Here is a 17,515-nt window from a genome sequence, read left to right on the forward strand (position 1 = left end):
AAAATTTAAATTAACTAGTGGGTTATGCGCGTTTCGCAGCGGGCTTCCGATCGATATTGGTTCGGTACGGTACCGATACTCGGTATAGCAACCGAAAAATACACTCAAGAGGATATCGACACATGTACATCGACCGAAAACCAAAAAACAAATACTTGTACTAATGCTATTTGAGCGGTATTGGTATCAGTTCGTCACAATACTGTTACCATTCTGCCACTCACTATAACTTACGATACTAAAAATCAACTATATTTGAGTCATTTAAATAAAACTTTAATCGAATCTTAGAGAAAAAAAACGTGTCGCAACCGTATATTTGCAATATATAATAAAATATAATTATTTGACTTTTATATCAAAATAGTGGCATAATGAACTTGACGGTCTTACTTTTCGTTGAATACTGCTTCTTCTCACATCATCTATTTCTTACTTATTGTATCAAACTAGAATTTCGACCCGCGGGCGTTGCCCCGCGGGGCCTTGTAAATTTTCCTGCGTGTGAGCGAGGCGTTTTCTTCATATGTCTTATTTATACAACTTATGAATCCCATTTGTTTTGCGCTCCATGATGAAATGGATTATTCTGTTTCCATTCGTAATCACTTGAATGTGTCCTCCTGTAACGTGAGTTCTCAGTTAAGTTGTTTGATTTCTTCTTTCAAATCTATCTTTTCCCAGCAATTGGTTGATCATCTTCCAACACCCCTTTATCAACCATGTTTTCTGCATACCCTCCTTTGCCATCCATACTTTCTGCATACCCTCCTTTACCATCCATGCTTTCTGCAAAACCCATGTACCAGACACTTAATAACATCAAAAAAAGATAAAGTCCCACAAAAAGATTCAAGAATGACAGGTTTTCAAATACTAAAATGCAATGCAAGAATGACAAAAGTGTGAGCCTCAAAACTACCAACAAAAGCACTTACCAGCATGGACACATTGTTGGTTCTTATTGTTGTTTTTCACAGGACCCAGTGGCGAAGTATAGAAGGGGCAGGGAGGGGCGCCCGGCCCCCCGAACTTTTCGCTCAGTAGTGTTATATATGTAGTTTTCGTATAGAATTTTTTTGGTATATACGTTTTCGACCCCCCAGTTCTATAGATTTTTTTTGGTATATACGTTTTCGACCCTAGGACAACAACTAAATCGCTAATTTTCAAATCAAATGCAACTCTTTTACTGACCCATAATATTAGATTAAACCCATGATCAATAATCAGCATAACACCATTCAATGTGCAAAGCAGTCATACAAAAAAGTCAACACAACCACCAAGGCAAAGAAATCTCACAATTCGAATGAACAGAGCAACCGAAATGAGCATATCAACCGTCTTTTGCAAATGCCTAATCTCACGCAGCACCTGAGTCCCAGGCTTAAACCGATGTGGCTTCCTGTTTTCTTCACCTACTGAACCTACATCCCAAAAATAGTCCAACGTAAGCAAGATCCCAGCTGTGTACATTCCATTGTCATATGTTGTACATGCTGGGAGTTTAAAGCCTAGAGTGCATGTGTGTACGTTCATCTTAAATCAAATAGAGTGACATGCTTTTCAACATATGCATACAATAAATTTAAATCAAACTTCCTAGTTCATCTCTTAAGTGGGTACTAAAATCTTAACCACTCGCAACTTTTGAAACTTCAAAACCGAGCATGAAGCTAGTAACCATACCCAAGATCCGAGCTGAATGTATCATCATCATCCCTTCCATCACCTAACAAAACCTCATTTGCAATAAACAATACAATCATCCACAACAACTTCACTAAACATAACATCGCAACACAACATAGCACAAATTTCAACAACAATATCTTCTATACAAACACATAAACAATATCACAACATCATAAACACACAAATATCAAAAGTTAACATCAAAAAAGCTACAAACAAACACACTATTTAAACTAATTTCAGTGATAAATAAACACATGAGCAATAATTACCGTGTGATTAAGGAAGCATGGTCTCCGAAAACCCTAATATCAGGGAAGAAGCATGACTGAAACAAAATTGGGGGATTTAACACAATGAATGCAATGGCGATTGAACGGTAGTGAAGTGGAAGATGGGTAATATTTATGAGTGTGGTCGAAGAGAGTGAAAAAGAGCGTGTGTGTGCGGCATCTTTCGTCTTCGGCGATTTCCCCATTTCATCTTTCTTTAAGAGATTTAGGTAGAAGATTGGACAAAAAATAATAAAAGCAAACACGATTTTCAGGGGGTTTGTGGTGACGAATCGTGGGAACAATCGGTGATGGCTTGCTGCGCGCTACAGTTAGAACATGAGTACCGCAACCATCGATCACCTCCACCGGCCAACCCTCGTCTCTAGAGTCCCTCTCTCTATCTCTAAATTTGTACTATTGATGAGTAAAAATGAAAAAGATGAGATGAGCAGAAGATAAGCAAAAGAAAGCAGAAGATGAAGAGGCAACACGTAGCAAAGAGAGGTAAGGTAGTCATGGGTACAACAAATAATCGATTGTACAACATACATATGCACAAAACACCTTTTATACATAGCGTACAACTTAGAGCAGCCAAAACTGGTTGCTAATTTATAATATATAATTTCAAATACTAAAACTTTGATAGCTTTTCCAAGAAAGGTTAAATATTTCTATAGCTAACAAGTTCCTTTTATATATATATATATATATATATATATATATAAATAATTATCACTAGAAATTTCCATCATACAAAGAATGTAACTAGTTTTGTATTAAATAAGTTAATAATGAAATAGATGCAAAAACGGTTGGTGGATTAAACAAGGGTCCCGTTTTGATATATTTTATATAAAATAATGATGCCATATGACTGTTATCTAAAAGTTTGTCTGCAAGCCTAAAGTAACTCCATTAGACCATTGAGACAAAAACCTTTATATCCCCATTGCAACTTTCGTGTAGGGTCTTTATGTTTACTTAAAGTTTATTTATTATTAGTGTTTGACGAAGATAACAAGGTGCGGTCTATGAATTCCCATCAACGGCAAAACGTGCGGATTATTATACCACATATATAAAAATGTGCATAATTTAGAGGGTTGAAGAAGAAAAGGCGTTCGTGCGGAGCTAGTATGAGTAGTTGAAGATTATATAAAAAGTTATAAGCTCTAGTTATGAGTTATTAGAGGTATATATGTATAATTTTCGAAATTAAATGACGAAGACATGTTGAAAAGTTCTATTACTTATGAAGTTTTTATGAACCTCAAAAATACGAAGGAACTTGTATTTGAAAGTGCTCTTGCCATTTGAATGAAAGTGAGTGTCAAATATTGTCTAATCATGGTTTACTATGATAAAATGATAAATTTTTTAAGCTTATCAATTGTCATAACACTTAGACTTATGTTTTCAATTTTGTTTTAAAGCTACTACTATACTTTTAATTTTTTTTGCACAAAAACAAAACAAAGATACATATATATATATATATATATATATATATGTGTGTGTGTGTGTGTCGAATACCCAAATCTCTGGTGACGTTTAAAGGGGTCTTCGCTGACGTCAAGATATCCCGGCCTTCGTCGCTACAAAAAAAGTAAACCGTTAGTGTGGCCCCGGGAGAGGGATTCGTGACCAAGCTCCGGCGTGAGAATAAGTAAACTTGCCGGAGAGTTGGAGGAGCTTATTCCGATGAGTGTGATCACCGGAATGTTTCCTCTAATGTGTGAATCCAAATAATGTATGTGTGTTTAATGTATGAGAATGTTGGTCGGAATAAATGAGAGAGGAGTAAATGAGAGAGAGAGCTTTAAATGTGATACCTTCAATCTGGTTTGTGATCATCCTCTTTCTCCCTTATATAACCTCAAGGTCTTATCTTCCATGTGAGATATTTCAATGAGGTGATCCGACGGATTCTAAGAGTCTTTGGAGGGCTCAGACACGTGTCTGGCCCCCAACGGTAAGATGGCAGCTTCATTAAATGCTTCCGGCTGGGAAGTACAATTTCCAGCCAAAGATCCTTTTCCAATCGAGCAATAAATGCAGCCTGCATCCTCTGATCCTAGTTTCCCGCTCGTTTTATAAAAGGAGAGCCTTAATGGGCAAGGTAAGCCACTGTTGGGCTTATATCTTGTTGGGCCCACGCGAGAATTGCCCAAGATGGGTAAATGGGGCAACCCATAGGCCCGTCGTCAAGTCATCTTTAGTCCCTGGTTCTGAGACCCAAGACTCATGATTCGGGGCTGAGTCACAACTGTGCAAGAAGGAGGTTAATCTTTTTGGGCTACAAATGTGGGCCCGTTTTTTACTAACTATTGATTGCCCTTTCTTCCCACTAGGCCCATCATTTCGCCGAACACTAATGGCGGGGGTTAATCCCCTAGATACACGTGCACCCTTTTTAAATTTTGAAGGGACGTGTGATGTGACGGTTTTCTGTGTGTCAGTTATTCTCTTTAAATACCCCCATTACCTTTCAAACTTCCTCTCAATTCCTTCTGGTTCTTTCTTTCTTTCCGTCATACTTCTCCGATCACCATCTCTCTTTTAACCATGAGCCGCACCGGACGTTTCGCAATTCGATCAGTCTTGTCAGCGAAGGACTTGAAGTCCTTTGTCGAGACTTACAACATTCCTGAGCGTTTCTCTCCCACCTTGTCGGGCCCTGATGAACCGGCTGAATGTACCCCTGATAGGATTGTCCTTTACACCTTGGCATTTTCTTCCTGTGGGGTCCGGTATCCCTTTTCCCCTTTCAATATAGCCTTGTTGCAGCACTTCGGTGTTCATTTCTCTCAACTGCACCCTCTAGGGCTTATGAGGGTGGTGCATTTCGAGTTGCCTTGTGCGGCGGTTTCCGGCGAGCCATCTGTCCCCTTGTTCTGCATGTTCTATAAACTGATCTCTGGTGGGGATTGGTTTACTTTCGCCAAACGACAGAATAGCGTATCGAAACCCTGTTATAATTTTATGCCGACCTCCACTTACCCTAAAGAATGGAAGAGTAGGTTTATTTTCGTTTCTGCTGCCATGATACCGGAATCTCCACCACCGAAGGATGCCGAAGCTGCTATTGAAGACAGCATCCCCATTTTATCTACTGATGAGATCGTTCAGTGGAAGCGTATGTATGAAAATTCGACGAGGGCTTTCACTTTTCCTGAGGGAATTCTGGCTATGGGGGGATTGAGCCCTTCCTATTCAGTTCGTATCAAAGCTTTTTTCGGTAAAAAAGGTGTCTTTCTGCCCTGGATTTGCTGTTATCTGTTTTTTGCTCCTTGGGATTTGTGCAATCATCTTTAGTGTTTCTTCTTATGCAGAGTTGACTTTGTGGAGACTGCTCCAAGGGGATTCCAAGGATGTTAAGTTTGTGGTTGGTGATGAGGTTGATCCGGGTTTGAATCGGAGTACTGGGATGCAGGTTACCGGAGGGTCTGCTCAGGCCGGGGGCTCCGCTGCTGTGGAAGTAAGCGAGGGGACTTCATTTGATGGGGAGGAGAGTTCCCCTGATCCCCTTCCCGTTAAGCAATCTAGTCATGACAATGATGAGGATCTGGAGATCCGTTTGGCTCGTAAGAGGAAAGCTGTAAGCCCTAAACCAACCCCTGCTCCCCGTGACATCCGACAAAGGCTCCGGAGTGCCAGCGGACAGAAACCCCCTCCTTCAACAAAGGCCACTTCCGAACTTCCCCCTGTCGGGGTTAAAGGTTCCTTGTCTAAGCACCTGCGGTCCTCCAGCCTTGTGAGTGCACCTTTATTGGTGAGCTTTATCTTTTCTTTTGCTTGTTGCCTTACATTCGTTTTGGGAGGTTTTTGACGTTCTTTTTTCTCTGTCTGAGTAGGGAAGCTCTCATGACCCAATAGAGATTCCTACTGGTCCTTCCTCTTCCCGTGTTCGGGATAAGACTCTAGAAGTAAGCATTGCCCGCATTGCCTCAGCCTTTGAGGTTTCTCCTCATTATGCTACTGGGACCAGCAAACCTTCTCAGTTTGATGGTCTTGCTCCTCGATCCCCTTTGGCTCCCCTGTTTGCTGATGCCCTTCCCTTCACCTATGTTCCTAAGTGGAAAATAACACATTCTTCGGTGATAGGGACCCCTGAGACTGACATGGATTTTTTGAGTCATGCTGTTCCTCCCTCTCATAGGTTCCTGAATTCTGCTTTGAGGGATGACCTTTTTGAGGATCAGTATAGCATGTCGCTCTGTGAGAGCTTTTTCAGGGGTGCCGGCATGTTGCGGCGGGTTGATGATTTGAGTAGGACGAATGAAGAACTCAAGGGTGAACTCAAGACTTCCCAGTCTGTTGCTGCCGAACTTCGATGTCAAGTGGTTGAGGCTGAGCGAAAATTGTAAGAGGAGAAAGTATATAGCCTTTCTCTCCCCCTCCCTTTTTTTTTATTATATTTTCCAACTGCTTTTGGATTCTTTATGATGTTTTTGGCTCAGGGGGCTGGAGCTATGTTGGAGCAGAGGGAGCGAGCTTGGGAGAGGGAGATGGCGGTGTTGGTGGAGGAGAAAGAAGAGTTAGCCGCTGAGCTGAAACATCTGAAGGAGGTCGGCTCCGTTTCTCAGGAGCAGTTGAACACTATGTATGTGTAAGGCCCCAAAACTCGAATATTTACATTCATCATACGATTCCATATGATGAAACATAAAACAAAATGACTAGATTATTTAACCATTTAAATGGTTTAGTTAAAACAAATAAAGAATGAATTTGGGACAATTATGAATACATAACAAACATGAGGGGCTGAATTTGGAGATTTAGGATGAAGTTTAGATTAAATGTAAAAGGCAGAATTTTACTATGTGTAGTGTGTGTGTGTGTCGTATATGGAGAGGAAGAAAGAGGATAAATCCTCTCAAGAACAAGAATGCAAATTCAGCCAAATCAAACCCAAGATCAAAGGAAAAACATTGCATGGATGAAGATCTCTCATCATCTAGCTCTAATAAGCAAGTGGTAAGTTGAATTTAATGTTTTGGTGATATTTGATGAAGTGGGTTATGTGTAATCCGTGAATGTATTATGAAATTGAATATGAATGTTAGTTAATATCAATGTGTTAAAGTTGTAATATGCTTAATTTGGATGGTATTGATGAGTTAGGATAAAACCCACTTAGAATTGTAGGAAGATGAAGTATAGTGAAGATTTATGATGAATTGTGTAATGTTGATGTTAGAGTAGTGTTATAGAAAGTAGTTAGATGGATAAATTGATATAGACATATGATGCTTGGTGAAGGGGTATGGTCCCAAAACGACCATTACCCGCATCAAACAAACCCCTACCAGTAAGCAAACCGCACCCACGCGGTCACATCCTTCGAACCCATTCGGTCCGAAGATGAATAGCTTGACCTAAGTACGAAAGAAGATGAACATATCGATGCGGCTGGCACCGCATCATATGGCCATTTTCGTCACGACAAGGGAAGCGAGCAAATAGTCTCCACATGCGATGACGCGGCCAACACCGCATCTCGCGTATTTCTTGATCACAAGTAGGAGACGCGGTAACTTCAGACGTTACCAGCGATGCGGCTCGCACCGCATCCTGCATATCCAACAAGTGGACTGACACGCCATGCAAGTGGCTGACACCACGAGGCAAGTGGCGCCGGCGACAGTCCCCTGTCAGAGCTATTAAAGCAATGGGCTGACGTGGCGTAACCCCCACGGCCGGCGAGACTGACACACCTGCAACGGTGCAGCTCGTCGTCAGCCCATCCATCAATCTCCTCCTTCACTCCTCGGCTATAAATACCGACCCCAAACCAGGTTTGAGGTATCTCTACACAACTCTCTCACTACTACTACTATCTTACTTTGCTTCTCAAGCAAACTACTGATTCTCACGCCGGAGAGTGGTAACAAGGAGCACCCCCCACCCCATCCTCCTTGTTACGAGTCACGGCTTGTTTCCTTGTGCAGGAGATCATCCACCGGTTACCCAGCCAGCGATCTCCGAGAGGAAGGGATTAACCCTTCTTGACGAGACCAGTGTGTTAACCCTGCCCGGTTAACCATTGTTTCATCATTGGCGCCCACCGCTACTCTTAGCACTTTTTAATCCATCCCTCTCCCTCTCAAGATCATGACTGATAACCAAAACACCAATGCGGATAATCCAAATCCCCCGGTCCCAACAGGGGTCCACCCTTCGACCCCCCAACCCGGACACATTGGCACGTCCACCCAAAGGATCCCATCCTTTGCGTTCGGACACGATTTATCACAGGCCCCAACTGTGCTCCCACCAGGCGTGGACTTACACTCCTGGTACCAACAGCAGACTGACCTGCTGATAGCGGCTTACAACCGCGCTTGTACGGAAGCAAACGTACAAGCTGGGCCTACTCCAATACAACACACACCTGCCAACCGTATACTCCAATACGCTGGCAGGTTGCACTCACGTCCGGCTTCCAGAAGCCGACATGACGACCGTGGATCATCTTACTGTTCGGTCAATACACTCAACGAGGATACTTCCTCATATGAGTCCCGCTCCAGAGGGCCAGTGCATACCCGCCTGGGCCCCTATGGCGAAGATAGGAGGCGGTCAGCCTCCAGGCGCGGCCCAGGCATCCAGAGCCGACTGGGCCCGCAACCTTACACGGAAGGGTACGGTCATACCGACCCCGACGATCAAACCTACCGCGGGGAGTCTCACGACACCAGCAGCAGACCGGGGGGACGCAACTATGTTCCTCCCAGTCACCCCCGCACTACATACCTCAGGGCGGCAAAGCGCCCTGTGCACGAACCATACAGGCCAAGGGCCGCGGCCGAAAATTCAAAATTCGTCCCGCACATCGCCAACGCCGATATCACCACGACAAAATTCCCAGTCAACATTGGGAAATACAGTGGCTCGACCGACCCGGACGACCACATGAACATCTTCACAGGCGCAGGCGTCAATGGCAGGTGGGACGAACCCACCTGGTGCAATTTTTTCCCCCAGACCCTTATCGGTCTGGCGAGGGCATGGTTTGATTCTTTGCCAGTGGGATCACTGGATTCTTTCGAGGACTTGCGCGCCAAGTTCCTCGCCCATTTCAGCCAGCAGCGACGCCACGAACGCGATTCGTTGGACGTCATGAACATCTGGCGAAGGGATGACGAATCGCTCGAGGCATTCGTCATCCGTTACAATAAAGAATGCCTAGAGATAGGCGACGTGGCGGACCAAATGGCGCGAAACCATTTTATTCGGGCCGTCAAAGACAGAGAGATGATCATGACCATCTCTGGCAAGGAGGGTTTGCCTAAAAAATGGGAGGATGTCATGACCGCAGTCAAGACATATGCCCAGACACAGCGGTCGCTCGAACCGCACGTCAAAAAGGCAAAGCCCCAAGCCGAAACATCCCACCAAGGGTCCAAACGTAACAACAAACGAAACCGGGATGCAGGAAATCGGGATATTACTAAACCGTATTTCCCGCAACCCAACACGTTTGACCCACAATGCTACAACCCTGCCCGAGACACTCGGGCACCAAGAAAAGAATCTCGGGACCGCAAATGGACCGAGATCAACCAGTCGCCAAGAGAGGTCCTCCTCGCAGACCCACAATTCTTGCGACCGGCCCAACCAATGAAGTCCAAGAAAAGTCAGGACCTCACACTATACTGTGAGTACCACAAGGACTCGGGCCACACCACCAACAACTGCATCAGTCTCCGGCTGGAGATTGAGCGGGCGTTGAAAGAGGGGAAACTGCAACACCTTTTGCCAGGTGGACAAAAGCCCACCAAGCATATCACCCCTCACAACGAAGGTACCTCCTCCGGGAAGAAAGCCATGTACGTGGCTTCCACCCACATGATCTACGGAGGCAAGGGTAGGCCGCGCAAAGCGGCACGAAGACCGGACAATGATTGGAAAGACGAGCAAGTCGTCTTCCCAAAAGTCCGAGGCGGACCGCGTGATAGACGCGCCGTCGTCATTTCAGGCCAGCTGGCCCATTACTGCACCGAGCGTCTGTTCATCGACCCGGGCAGTACATCCGATATAATCTACGAGCAATGCTTCAATCAATTTGACCAAGAGGACAAAGATCGGTTGCAAGCCGTAGATTACCCGCTGGCCGGATTCGCAGGGGAAACAGTCTTTCCCCTAGGTCAAATTACATTTCCCGTGCGTCTTACCAATGGTAAACACACGCGGACGGAGGAGGTAAACTTCATGGTTTTACCTCACACCTCCAATTATGACATCCTCCTTGGGAGAGAATCCCAAGGAGATTTCAATATGATCACATCCGTCCCCCACTCCGCGGTTGGTTTCCCAACCGAATCGGGGGTTGCAATCATCTACGCCCGCAAGGACGTCATGATGACGGACGAAGCACGTCCGACAAAGATCGCAAGGCCCACCCCCGTCGGCCAACCGGAAAAATGGGTTCTCAACCCAAAGCATCCGGAACAGAAGGTCACATTGGGTCACGCCTTATCCTCGACCACCAGAGCGCACCTGAAGCAGCTCCTCTTCAGGAACCAAGACATCTTCGCGTGGACTCCCGCAGACATGACAGGGGTCCCACGCGAAATAGCGTAGCACTATTTGAATACCAAACCAGGTATCAAGCCAGTGATCCAAGGCCAACGCCACCTTGGGTCAGAAAAAAATCAGGCGATGCAAGAGCAGATCGAAGAACTGCTCTCCGCAGGTATACTGCGGGAAGTCAAGTACCAGACTTGGTTATCCAACCCGGTCATGGTAGAAAAACCATCCGGGGGCTGGCGCATGTGCGTCGATTACAAGGACCTTAACAAGGCCTGCCCCAAGGATTGTTACGCGCTTCCAGAAATCGACGAAAAGGTCGATAACCTCGCGCCATTTAGGTGGAAGTGTTTCCTCGATTGCTACAAAGGGTACCACCAGGTACAAATGGCACTTGAGGATGAAGACAAAACGGCATTCCGGACCCCAACGGAAATTACTGCTATACAAAAATGCCGTTTGGGTTGCGCAACGCGGGCTCAACCTACCAAAAACTGATGAACGACACTTTCCGCGGTCAAATAAGCAAAAGTGGTCGAAATCTATATGGACGACCTGGTCGTCATGAGCATGGAGGAAGATACCATGCTCACCGATATAGAACGAACATTCCAAACTCTGCGAAGCGTCAACATGAAGCTCAATCCAGGGAAATGCTCGTTTGGAATGGAAGAAGGCAAGTTCCTTGGGTTCATCGTCACCAAAGATGGATTCAAGGTAAACCCGGAAAAAGTGCAGGCGATCGAGCGCATGCCATCGCCTGCATCGATGAAAGATATGCAACGCCTAGCCGGAAGGCTGGCGGCACTCAACAGGTTCTTGGCTAACCACGCAGCCAAGTCATACCCTTTCATCAAGACCCTGCGAAGCTGTTCAAAGAAAGAACAGTTCCAGTGGACCACAGAGGCTGAAAAGGCCTTCCGGGAAATGAAGGAGTGTTTTGATACAACTCCCAACACTAACCGCACCATGCAAAGACGAGCCACTCATCTTATACCTATCCGCTGCAGACAACGCAGTGGGCGCGGTATTAATAGTGGAACGAGCGGGGGTTCAAACAACCCATCTATTATATCAGCAAAATGCTCAACGACCCGGAGACGAGGTACTCAATCATGGAAAAATTGGTACTAGCACTGGTACATGCTTCAAGACGGTTACGACGCTACTTCGTAAACCACATCATCACAGTGCTAACCAATTACAGGATCGGCCCGATCCTGTCCAAACCCGACATCTCTGGGAGATTAGCAAAATGGGCAATTGAGCTGGGCGCACATACGATACATTACAAACCGCGCCCTGCTATCAAAGGCCAAATCTTAGCTGATTTCGCCGCTGAAGTACCAGCGGATCGCATCCAAGAATGCGAAGAATCCCAAAATCCTGCGCCCCCACCGCCCTCCTCAGAAGTATGGGCACTATTTACCGATGGTGCATCCAACGAGGAAGGCGCGGGGGCAGGTCTGCGACTCGTCAGCCCTGACGGCCAAGAGCTTACATATGCCATCCGCCTCGATTTTAAAAGCACAAACAACGAGGCAGAATATGAAGCACTATTGGCCGGGCTACGTTTAGCAGTCAAAATCGGCGTGCAACATCTGGAAGCGCACGTCGATTCCTTGTTAGTTGCGGGCCAGGTACGCGGCGACTATGCCGCCAAAGGGGATATAATGATCCTCTACTCGAGCAAGCCCTGCAGCTAAAATCCAAATTCGCTTCATTCAATATTCGACACATTAATCGAAGCGAAACAAATCCGCGGATGCACTATCAAAGCTTGCATCCACCAGCTTCCAACACCTGGCAAAGGAGGTACGTATCGAGATTTTGCAAAATCCTTCGGTTCCTCTACGCCAGGTCAGTGTCATCCAATACGGAACAACGTCATGGATGACACCAATTATCGCATACCTTCAGTCAGGTGTGACTCCCGAGAGCAAAACAGAGGCACGTAAGTTGCAATACAAAGCGTGCCACTATCAAATGGGAGACGGTATCTTATACCGAAAGTCATACCTCGGACCGCTCCTCCGATGCGTTAATCCACAAGATGCCACATACCTCATCCGAGAGATACATGAGGGCATATGTGGCATACATGCTGGACCACGCACGGTCGTGGCAAAAATCATGAATGCCGGGTATTACTGGGCCCGGCATGCACCTGGACGCCGTCAAAGAATTACGCAAATGCATGGACTGCCAGCGCCATGCTCCAAAAACTTTGCGACCAATGAACAATCTGGTCCCCGTCACTACTGCATGGCCTTTTCAAAAATGGGCAATCGACGTAGTGGGACCATTCCCGGACGCACCAGGTGCAGTTAAATTTATCATAGTGGCGGTTGATTACTTCACAAAATGGGTAGAGGCGAAACCACTCGCTTCAACCACTGCTATGGTAACAAGAAAGTTCATTTGGGAGCACATCATCTGCCGTTTCGGTTTACCAATGTACATTGTTACCGGACAACGGCACCAACTTCGCTGCCGACGAATTCCAAAAAATGGCTAGAAGAGCTGAACATCAAACACATATTCTCGTCAGTCGCACACCCGCAAGGGAACGGCCAAGTCGAGAGTATAAATAAAGGCCTAGTCGAAGGAATCAAAGCACGATTGGGAACAGCCAGGCGTGGCTGGGTCGATGAACTCCCAAGCATCTTATGGCCCACCGCACTAGCCCAAAAACAAGCAATGGGGAAACACCTTTCAGCCTCGTCTACGGGTCTGAAGCGGTGATACCCGCGGAAATGGCCTCCATCTCCTAGAATGTTGGCTATCGAAAAGCTAGACAACAACAGGGAACGTAGGATCGATTTGGACCTCCTAGAAGAAAGGCGCGAGAACGCGCCATCAACGAGGCCAATACAAATCCAAAACTGGAAAAGTATTAACAACGCGCGAGTCCGCGTTTGTACTTTCAATCCAGGACTACGTCCTACGTGACAACGAGCATCTAACGCGAACGCCCAGGAAAACTTGCCCCCAAGTGGGAAGGACCCTACTCATCAGCGAGGTCTTAGGGAAGGGCGCATACAGGTTACAAACACTAGAGGGCGAACCTATCGCCAGAACATGGGAACGCACAACAGCTTAGACGCTGCATATGTAAGCTATGTTCTTACACTCCCCATGTAACCTAAACGGACCGCAGGTTCATTTGCAAATAAATAAACAAGTCATTTTATACATTATTGTTTGTTTACTACTATTACAAATGCGTGTTTCCACTTCGCGGTATTCCAAAAAACAGATTGGCAAAATCTTCATTCACGATACCTATACAAAGTGGTAACCACACGCAACTATTGTAATAGGCCAACACAAGGCAAAAAAGACTTAAGTGCTATCCAACCGGATAAACATATTCCTTACCTAATACAATTCCTGAGCCCAGAAAGGCAAACAATGGAATTGACACATGCTCATACCGCAATAGTATAGAGTATACTCAACCCCATTCACAATGGGGTAGAGACCCGCATACATACGTTTCAAACATACAAGAACTGACAATACTTGTATAATGGAACAAACACCTTATATTCAAAAAATTCAGGCACCAAACATGATGCTTACACACAGATTTAACATAAGGTTTCCTATTCTATACAAGAGGACAGCAAAAAAGGGGCACACCGGCCAACCTAAACCCTACTTTGTACCACTGGTCCCCGCATCATCTCTAGTGTTTACCAGCAGCGTCGTCCTCTTCCACATCCGGAATACAGCCTCCGCAAGCGGTCTACATAGTCCGCGGCCTCCAAACAACTGTCCAATTCCTCTATACAAGCAAGGGACGTGTCATAAAAGGAGGCCTCGGCTGCTTTCAGGTGCGACTCGGTATCCACGCCCACGGAACCCCGATCGCTCATTCCGTATGACTACCCTTGGTAATCACGTTCAGATGGCCAATGCAGGCGGTTGTACCCTGCCTTAAAACCGGCATCCCGAGCGCGATCCCGGACCAGATTCAAACCAGCGGCAGTCTCAGGGGCATTCATAATCGCCTCGACAATCTGCAAATTCAAACCAACACGTACAGTCCCATGTGTTAGTCTACAGAAAGCTAAAACACGAAGATTACTTACGCGCGAAATACCGCCATGACCGCATCCACTCACGGTCAGCTCCAACTGATTAAGGGAGGACACCAAGGCATCCTTGGCCTCCACAGCGGAGTCAGCACGTTCCTCCGCAGCAGACACGCGGGCAGTAAGATCTGTAACCGCGACCTCCCGGGCTTGAACATCAGCCTGTCAACAATAGCAAGCAGTTCACAAGGTAAACATTTACGAACCAGCGATGAATATATCAAGCACAGTTAAAGAGACATACCTGCAAGCTTGGGTAACGACTTGGTCTAAACGGAGGCGCTCCACATTTGCCTCCTCAAGGGCCTTCGCAGCACGAGCCCCGGCCTCTTGCCTCTTCAAGCGCCTTCAGGGCCTCGTCCTTCGCCTTCCAGCGCTCTTAGCCGATGCGGCCTCAGCCGCAGCTTTTTCATTGCCCAAGGCAACATTTGCCGCCTTGGCGTTTGCTAGCTCCTGCCGAGTATGAAACAAGAAGATTGTTCTGCTTTAGCCCAAGATTCGTTCCACTTCTTGCGCTCGTTGGATGAAATTTCCTCCCAACGCTTACGCTCAATCAGCAAGGAGATTTAGCTAAGGTACGCACCTGTTTCAGTTGGGCAGTGGCAGCCCACTCAGAGGTCTGCTTCTGCTTCTCAAAAGCAGCTTTATCTTTTTCCAGCTGCTCTGCACCCGCACGAGCAGCTTGGACCAGCTTTTCCGCCTCTGCCCGCAGGCGGACAGCCTCTTCTTCACGGCGGCTCAGAACTTTATAGTCTTCCAACATGGCATTCGCCACAATGGAAGTCCCTACCAACATGGTCGAGAGCTGGTTTATACGCAGCTCCCGCGGTGCGGCACGAGCCCGCTCAACTTCAAAGGGGGTCCCCAGACCGCCCAAGATCTCCCTGCAGGCCGCAGGGTCGTTAGCAATATCATCCCCCTGCAATACAGTCCAGGGGGGTCGATGGTACACCGTACTGCGATCCTGGAGTAGGTGCGGTAGTAATACTCCAATTCAGACTCCCCAGGCTGAATTGGAGGCCCGTCATACCCCGCACCACCGCAGACGAGCTTATCAACCGAAGACTTCTGCGGCCCAGCATCATGCTGCCGCGCTTCAGCGCCAGTTTTTTGCGTTCAGCATCAGAATGTTGCTTCCCAGTAGCAGTGAACCGCACACTCAAATCGTCTCCCTCATTGGGAGAGATCAGATTGTTGGACGAGTCGACAGTATCAAATATCTGGGCCGCAGCATTCTCTGCGGTACCCTCCTTCTGCACGGTTGACTCAGGTACCACCTTGGGAGGTGTCGACGGCACCTCCGTTGCACCCGCACCCATGGCACGCGGGGGGACTCCGGAGCATCGAAGATAGAAAAATCTTCATCTTGAGGCTCTGCAAAAAAGTCAAATAGCTATCAAAACTAGTTACACAACAGTTAAGACTAGATAGCCTACACTTACCAACGACAACCGCAGGTTTTTTCTGCGTCGGAGCAGACCTTTTGGTTACTAGTCTCCGACGTTTGGTTTCAACACCACCAGCAGCTTTCTGCTCTGGCCTCCTCTTCTCACCAATCACAGGGGACCCGCAGCTGTCCCTCCCGCAGCCGCCTCTTCTGCCTGCTTCTTCGCAGCACCAGAACGTGACTCCGCGGCTGTACCAAACCCTCAAGGGTATCAGATACTATCACATAATCCTTGTGTCGACGAAAAGAGGAATGAGAGATACCTGCTGCCTGCGGCACCAGATGAGGCACAGTAGTGACCTCCTTTATCTTCTTTTGGCGAAAGCGCACGCCCTTCACAGTTTGCCTCTTTGGCACACCTTTCGCTTCAGGGTCCCCCAAGGCCCCAAGATCACCTGCATGGAATCAATACGTCAATAACACAACATGATCAACACAAGTAGCAAAGCTTCGATAGTATACCTTTGCCTACTGGCAACTCAACTGCCAGTGCAGCCTCAGTAGGCACCCGGAAGTTACTACGGATGATAGTATTGTGATCCTGTTCACCATCCGCACAAACTACGGTCTCAACCGTACCCTCGAAATCCGGAGCAAACATCCTCCATGCGGGAGCATCTTCTGATAGTAGACACAAAAGTCAGTAACGCACGTAAGGATAAAGAACGTAAACAAACAAAAAGTACGTACCACCGCTCTTTTCCCGCACCACGGGTTTCGAGTTCTTGCCCCTCCTCAACATCATACGCAACAGCCATAGTTGCGTGTTTGTCAACTTCACAGACTCAATAGTCTGCAGCTGCGGAACCACTGCACTGATTTCAAACTGGGCATCGCAATGGTCTCTGCTATGATCGTCTCGGTCACATTCCGAAACGTCATATCCACAACAAGGGCAGCAGACTTGATATAGAAGAACTTCTTCTTCCACATCGTCATCCCCTTAGGGGGAGTCATCAGCTTGGGTACCGTCTCGTTGACGGAAAGAAAAGAACCCATGGACACTGTCATCTGATAAAACCGTCGGAAATCTCCGACGGTAGGCTCTATGCCAAGAGCACGGAAGGTAAACTCAAAATTACGAATCCGAATCATCCCAAACGGACTCACTTGAGAAATGTGGACCTTGTACCACTCCAAGATATCCACAACAAACACCGTCAACGGTAATCGGAGGTTACAATCTCCGAAGAAATCGGACCACATGGTCACATAACCGGCCGGAGCGTCGGCACCAGTATCACCCTCTGACGGGTACCGAGCCCCATACTCAGAGGGCATTTGGACCTCAAGCATAAGGCGATCAAAGCTTTTTCTGGTCCACTTCAGCGCCGGTAATCCACCACCGGCAGCCCTCTTCTTCTTCTTCGGCCACTAAAGGCCGTTCAGGGTTTTCACCCTCCACATTATGTGGACTAGATGGTTCAGCCATCAAAAATATCAAAGAAACAGAAGAT

At 46.8% G+C, this 17,515-nt stretch overlaps 1 long non-coding RNA gene across 1 annotated transcript; it reads right to left on the bottom strand.

Annotated features, from left to right (window-relative positions):
• Positions 1-447: 447 nt before the first annotated feature.
• LOC110927499 lies at positions 448-2,462 on the bottom strand. The gene is made up of 3 exons (XR_002585671.2): positions 1,971-2,462; positions 1,306-1,430; positions 448-789 (listed from the first exon to the last, which is right to left on the bottom strand). It is a non-coding gene; the product is annotated as an uncharacterized LOC110927499 (long non-coding RNA).
• Between the last annotated feature and the right edge of the window lie 15,053 nt (positions 2,463-17,515).

This window comes from Helianthus annuus, chromosome 3 (assembly GCF_002127325.2).
Source record: "Helianthus annuus cultivar XRQ/B chromosome 3, HanXRQr2.0-SUNRISE, whole genome shotgun sequence".
Lineage (NCBI taxonomy): Eukaryota > Viridiplantae > Streptophyta > Magnoliopsida > Asterales > Asteraceae > Helianthus > Helianthus annuus.